We start from the raw sequence: 6,490 nt of genomic DNA, 5'->3' as shown, positions 1-6,490 counted from the left end.
GCCAGCCGCGCCAGAGGCGGCATGGTGGGGGCGCCGGAGGAATAGCCGCGCCAGGGCGGCCGATCTTCTTAAGACGACCCTGTGCTCCTAGATGCTTTTTCCTCTCTGATGCCTTGCACAGAGCAGTCACTGCTCTGTGCGAGGATCGCCTCCTCCTCCTCCTCCTCCCGTCCCTTCTCCCCGAAGGGGAACAGAGGTAGCGACGGTGGCAGTGGGAGCAGGAGGAGGACGAGCATCGAGCAGGCACGCAAGCCGGCTCAGCCCCAGAGAGCCTGTTGCTTTTGCCCCCATCCTATCCCAGCTCAGTCTGCCATAGAAACTGTCCACCCCTGAAACCTTCCCAGAATCTGCCCCCTTAATTCCTCCCTGAATATGCCCCCTCCTCCTGAGCCCTCCCTGTAAAGAGATCCTTTCTTTCCAAGCCTTCCCTCTTAACCCCTTCCCCCATCCCAGCTCTGCCCACCCTAGAAACTACCCACCCTGAAACCTTCCCAGAATCTGCCCCCTTCCCCCTTAATCCATTCCAGAATCTCCCCCCTTAATTCCTCCCTGAATATGCACCCTCCCCCTGAGCCCTCCCTGTAAAGAGACCCTTTCTTTCCAAGCCTTCCCTCTTAACCCCTGCCCATCCCAGCTCTGCCCACCCTAGAAACTGCCCCCATCCCAGCTCTACCCACCCTAGAAACTGCCCACTCTGAAACTTTCCCAGAATATGCCCCCTTGCCCCTGATGCCCTTCCTAAATATGCCCCCACACCCCTTAATCCATCCTAGAATCTGCCCCCTCCCCCCGAAACCTTCCCAAAATATTCCCCTTGCCCCCTGAAATGTACCCACAATATGCCCCCTTACCCCCTGAGCCCTCCCTGTAAGAGACCCTTTCTTTCCAAGCCTTTTATTGGTATTTATTTTTATTTTTGAAATTTACCAGTAGCTGCTGCATTTCCCACCCTCGGCTTATGCTTAAGTCAATAAGTTTTCCCAGTTTTTTGTGGTCAAATTAGGTGCCTCGGCTTATATTTGCGTCGGCTTATACTCACGTATATACGGTAAATCCCTTAAAGATTCTTTGGTTCATACAGATATAAAACCTATATCAACCCAACAATTATTTTCAGGCCCTCCGCGGGGCTTTTATAAATGTGGACACTGCAGCGCATGCAAGTATGCATTACAGGTAAAAGAATTCACTAATGTGGAAGGATACAAGTTTGTTATACATTCCTTTGCTACGTGTGCCACTTCCCGAGTGGTGTATGTTATCAGATGCCCGTGTGACCTGCTATATGTGGGCTATACACTTAGACCCATAAAAAATTAGAATCTCTGAACATAGATCTAGAATAAGAAACTGTGTGACCAATGCTCCTCTCGCTGCGCATTTTTTAGAAGCATCCCACACAGATGAAGATCTCACTTTTTTGTTATTTGGACTTATTCTGGCCCTATGGAACTAGTGAAGACAAGACTATTGCAAAAAGAAGCCAGGTTTATTTTCTTACTTAATACATTACATTCTGCTGGACTTAATACAGATATAGACTATAACTGTTTTTTTATAATAACATGTCATCTACATCTGTATGTAAAAAAGATACTTTCATCAAGATCTTGTCTCTTCTCCCCTTTTGCTCTTTTGAGTCTGACATATGTTCAATGTACATTCTTTATCTTTAAATCTGAAACATATTTACTTTTTAATTTAACTAACAGTATTTTTGTTAGTCCCTTTAAGGGTTTTCCAGAGAGATCTAAATTGGTAACACCTGTGACTCTTGGTATGAATACCTATAGATAGCTATCTTCACATGGTATGTTTGTTCTACCCTCTATACTCCTGTTGGTCTCTGTTTGTACATTCTCTTCGAGTGGCATGTATAACAGTATTTATCTTGCTGGTTGAAAACATGTATTTGGGTTATAAAACTGATTTTGTACTTCTTTATAACATACAGTATACTTGTTGCTGATGAAGCCAATTTTGGAGAAACAAACTGTATTCCGGGTAACCTTGTCCTTCGTTGGTTTGCGTTGTTTCTTCGTGGCAACTTCACCTGTATCTTTTGGAGCGGCGAGACTACAGTGCCATCGCCAGCCTCTACAACCTTTGTCATGCTCCACAACATCTATCATACCCCCTGTGGAAACTCTCATGTTGCAGACTGGCAAGACTATATTAATCACATTTACGCTTGACTTTTATGTGCCTTGGGACCTTTACCTGTATTATGTGGATCTCGTGATATGTATTTACATTTGATGTCACATATTTTCAGTTGAAGAGTTGTACCCATGTATTATTGTGTTTTAGTTCTATATTATATCTGTTTATATGCAAAAATGATGCAAAGTTGAGACTACTTTATCAGCCGGTTAAGATTTTTGCGTGGTGACTCAGAAACTACAATTAATCCAAAATGAAGCTGCTAGACTGGTGAAAGGGAGCAGCCGCTGGCACCATATAACACCCAGCCTAGAAGATCTACGTTGGTTCCCTGTACATTTCTGAGCACAATTCAAAGTGCTTTTAAAGCTCTAAATGGCCCCTGTATACCTGAAGGAGCATCTCATTGTTCTGCCAGGACACTGAGGTTCAGTTCCGAGGGCCTTCTGGCATTTCCCTCACTTCAAGAAGTGCAGGCAGGCTGCCTTCTCGGTAGTCGTGCCCAACCACGCCTTCCCACGAGATGTCAAACAGAATATATCAAACAGAAATGTCAAACAGCCTTCCCATGAGATGTCAAACAGAAGATATCCAACAGAAGATGTCAAACAGCCTTCCCATGAGATGTCAAACAGAAGGTATCAGAAGTCATGTATCAGCAAGTTTTTAATAGGTGATGTTTTGTTCTGTTTTTATTATGTTGTAAGCCACTCAAAGTGGCTGGGCTGAGTATAAGTTTTGAATATAGATATGATCACCATCATATTGTAAGCCACCTGATGATATTCAGGTTGTCCAGGCACTCACTGTACTTGCTATCTTTTTTAACCTATAGCTCCTGCAAGACTGAAGTTACCATCTTAGCTGATTTCTTTCTGCCATATCCTCAATTATAAACCAGAGTAGGCAGAGTTGGTAAGAATTGGTTGGGCATTTGTTTCCGAAGATGATGTATGCACTGTAAACAAAGACCCAAGTTTTTGATCTAGAAATCATTGGGGGGGGGGATGCTATTACAGAGCTGTGTGGTCGATATTCTTTACGACATCTGACAGTATTAGAATTATTTGCAATGTGCCATGGACATAGATTGTGCCATGGAAATAATAATAATTTGGTGCAAGTTAAGTCACAGCATGTTTCTTAATTTTTCAGTTGTTTACCTTGCCACCATCTTCCCAGCTCTCCCTCCTGTCCACATAAGTAGCAGTGATGCAATGGAGATCAGGTGAGCGGTGCTCCCCATGAAACTATTGGATTACAGAAATTAGCCACCTCTGCCCCAATCAGATAACTGTTGCATCATGATTAGTACTTTGATCCTGACTTAATCTTTATAAAGAGTGCAAGCCAGAAGCTCATGAGCCACTGACTCAATACTGCCATCTCCTCAAGGACACCATCGTTTTTCCAGTGGAATTTTCTAAAATTGACACTCAAGTACATCTGAAGGCAGTTATTCAGGCTTGCGAAAGTGAAAGTGTGTCTGTATTTTGGAATCGTTAAATTTTGCAAACAGTGTGCCCAAGTGTCAAAATGACTAGGTGGAAAATAATCACACCATGGACAAAATTTCCTTATTGTGGTCAAATTATTCTGTTGCTCAATTAGGTGCTGTCTAATTTAATTATTTAGACCAGTGGGTTTTAAATTTAGGCAAAGCCAATAATTAAATGTCCTACACCAAATCTGTAATTCAGCTGAGGGGAGATTAGTCTCTAAGCACAATGAAGCATTTGGCACACAGGATGGAACAGAAATTTTTTTCCTTAGGAACTTAGGTTGAACAGCTTCTGCAGATCGAAGGCGAGTGCATGTCCAAATCTGAGCCCATATAATAACAGTTTAAGTGCTGTTGGTATATGATTGACACCTTTTGTATGTAAAAAGTGTGTCAGAATTTTGGCGCTTTGAGATGCATTTTCCTTTGCATAATTCTGATGTGTTCCCTGTGACCCTGCTAACTGAAAAATAGGGCAAAGGTATTTAAAGACGTTAACTTGTTCGATCAACTGATTATTGATATACCATCTATGGGTCCTATACTTGCCTGAAAACACAATGACTTTTGTTTTCTTGTAATTCACAGCCAGGTGTTCTCTTTGGTAGGAACCTGAGAATGCCCTCATCAATCTTTTTAGGCCCACTTTTGTTTGAGATAGAAGCACCGCTTCATCTGTGCATAATAATATGGAGATGGCTTTTGTGGCCAATTCAGGGGCATGATAACTCTGGAGATGTTAAACTCTGGACAATATCATTTGTATATAAATTAAGCAATGCCTGAGCTAGGATGATGGCCACGACTTCCAAGCAACAGGCTCTCTATGCCTTCCCTCTTTTTCACATTGCTTTGTTTCTTCATACAGATGGCACACCTATCAGAGTCTCTTTCAACCCCAGAATACTACTACTACTACTACTACTACTACTACTAATAATAATAATAATAATTTATTATTTGTACCCCGCCCAACTGGCTGGGTCCCCCCAGCCACTCTGGGCATCCTCCAACAGATATTAAAATACATTTAAAATATCACAGGTTAAAAACTTCCCTAAACAGGGCTGCCTTCAGGTATTTTCTGAATGTCAGATAGTTATTTATCTCTTTGACCTCTGCTGGGAGGGTGTTCCACAGGGCGGGCGCCACTACCGAGAAGGCCCTCTGCCTGGTTCCCTGTAGCTTTGCTTCTCGCAGTGAGGGAACCGCCAGAAGGCCCTCGGCGCTGGATCTCAGTGTCCGGGCTGAATGATGGGGGTGGAGACGCTCCTTCAGGTATACAGGACCGAGGCCGGTGCTGTATAAAGGGACATGTCTCCATAGGGGTGGAAAGTCTCTCAAATGCTGGAAAACTGGATTAATTTTCCTTATTTGGAAAAAAATACACACACACACACACACACACACACACGTGAAACTCGAAAAATTAGAATATCGTGGAAAAGTCCATTTATGTAAGCAATTGTTGTCATTAGCTACTGGAGTTTAATATATGAGATAGACTCATGACATGCAAAGCGAGAAAAGCCAAGCCTTTGCTTGTTATAATTGTGATGATTATGGCATGCAGCTAATGAAAAACCCAAAGTTGAAATTGTTATATGTTTTTCTCATCAGCTGTACGCCATAATCATTACAATTATAACAAACAAAGGCTTGACATATCTCATTTTGCATGTCATAAGTCTATCTCATATATAAGTTTCACCTTTTAAGTTGAATTACTGAAAGAAATTCCATGGTATTCTAATTTTTCGAGTTTCACCTGTATACACCCCCCCTGCTTTATATTTTAAGAAAAATCTCAAAGCAGTTTAAAGTACATTAAAACATGAATAAAACATTCTGCAGAAAGTCACATATAGAGTATACAGTCAAAGTAACATTTCAAAATAAAACATTACAAAGGAGGTCAACTACAGAATGCACACTCCACAAACAAAGTTAACACAAAAAAATCTTAAACATTTTTTTAAAAAAACCCACTGCTAAATGAAGTCCCATATAAAATGCACATTTAAAACAGCATAACTAACAAGAGAATAAAACATTATCATAATAATTATGGTATTATTTATTTATTTATTATTTATTATTATTTATTTATTATTAATAATAAATAAACACGGCTGTTTGGCAGGCACAAAAAGATGGGGCAAAATAATCCAATAGTTCAGGTTTGTTGTCAGGCAATGTCCCTCTGGTCCAACCAGGCACCTCTTTAGTAGAGCTGGTCAGTCTGGGCTCCACCCACTAGGCCAGGTGGAAAGGGCCTTGCAGGCAGAGGCCTTCACGACTCACAGCAGTACCTGAGCTCAGTGGATCACCCAGGGTGGTTATTTATGCTTCTGATTTTGCTTTATCCAATATTGAGAATAGTGTATTTGGTTCTCTGTGCTTCCTCATTTTTGCTCTATGTTTACAAGAAGATGAATAACCAGCAAGAAACTGATGTTGATAGCAAATTTTGGGGGCAATCCAAGGCAAGTTACAGATATGTTTAGAAAGATATGGCATGGTGAGGAGACAGAGCCAGAGCAGCCAGCTGACAGGTTATCATTGGAGAATATTTCTGACCCCCCTTCTCCCAGAACCCGCCGTTCATTGAGAGTGCAAGAGCCAAGGACTCAGAGACAATTAGCCCCCGGTGGCCACTGTAAGGGGAAGTGCTGTTGGGAGGAAGGGAGTGGAGAGGATCTCAGTTGGAGCAATGCCATTAATGAGCGACTGATTGCATTCATTTGTCTCTCCCAGTGATGATTGAATAAACTCATTCGTAAGAACTCTTCTTGTTTTTCTCTGCTTCTTGCTGCCACTGGGGGA

The sequence above is a fragment of the Lacerta agilis genome, chromosome 7 (assembly GCF_009819535.1).
Source record: "Lacerta agilis isolate rLacAgi1 chromosome 7, rLacAgi1.pri, whole genome shotgun sequence".
Taxonomy (NCBI): Eukaryota; Metazoa; Chordata; class Lepidosauria; order Squamata; family Lacertidae; genus Lacerta; species Lacerta agilis.
Note: the sequence above shows the minus strand (reverse complement) of the source record.